Source organism: Halyomorpha halys, unplaced genomic scaffold, assembly GCF_000696795.3.
Source record: "Halyomorpha halys isolate HHAL.00 unplaced genomic scaffold, Hhal_1.1 Scaffold56.1, whole genome shotgun sequence".
NCBI classification, from domain to species: Eukaryota; Metazoa; Arthropoda; class Insecta; order Hemiptera; family Pentatomidae; genus Halyomorpha; species Halyomorpha halys.
This window is the reverse complement of record NW_027115012.1, coordinates 221,844-222,587: the sequence shown is the minus strand read 5'-3', so window position 1 is coordinate 222,587 and position 744 is coordinate 221,844. Positions and strand designations below refer to the sequence as shown.

Genomic DNA, 744 nt, shown 5'->3' with positions numbered 1-744 from the left:
TACTAATTAAATTAATAATAATAATGGTCGAGAAAGAATAAATACTAATTAAATTAATAATAATAATGGTCGAGAAAGAATAAATACTAATTAAAAAATAATAATAATAAATGAGTAAAGAACAAATCTGGACCATCGAACTGTTTCGGTCGAGATCTTTCGAAGATGTGGCAAAAAGTCTCAAGTATACAGAGTGGAGGGGGGGAGGCCTTTAACCGTTTTAATTTCAAATACGTGAAATACAAGGAGACATAAAAATATGATAGAAATAATAACTATAAGAAATATTTAATTTAGGAAAAACTAATTGCAAATTAAATAATAGAATACGAAACTATGCAGGGATTGAAAATATAGTAAGGATAATAAAATAAATGCAAAAGAGGCAAATAAAGAATATTAAATAAGAAGTGTAAACCTAAAAATACAGAATAATTAAATAATGAAAACAACCGGTTATGTAGATTGTGACAATAATATTTGTATAATTATGAGAGATAGTTGACCGTGGATGATAAATGAGGAGAAGATGGTTGGGGGTGCGGTCAATGAAACACAAATAAGTATTATTTAATGAAATAGATTAAGTAAAGGTCGAGAAAGAATAAATACTAATTAAAAAATAATAATAATAAATGAGTAAAGAACAAATGAAAGGATACTGTAAATATGTATATGTGTACACGTGTATATTGTATGTGTATATATATGTATATGTATGTATATTGTGTATATATTTCTTAA

At 25.4% G+C, this 744-nt stretch overlaps 1 protein-coding gene across 3 annotated transcripts in view; it reads right to left on the bottom strand.

The window, feature by feature from the left end:
- The window catches only part of LOC106692423 (growth/differentiation factor 11), a 182,432-nt gene that overhangs the window by 88,292 nt on the left and 93,396 nt on the right, over window positions 1–744 (bottom strand). The window lies entirely within an intron of this gene.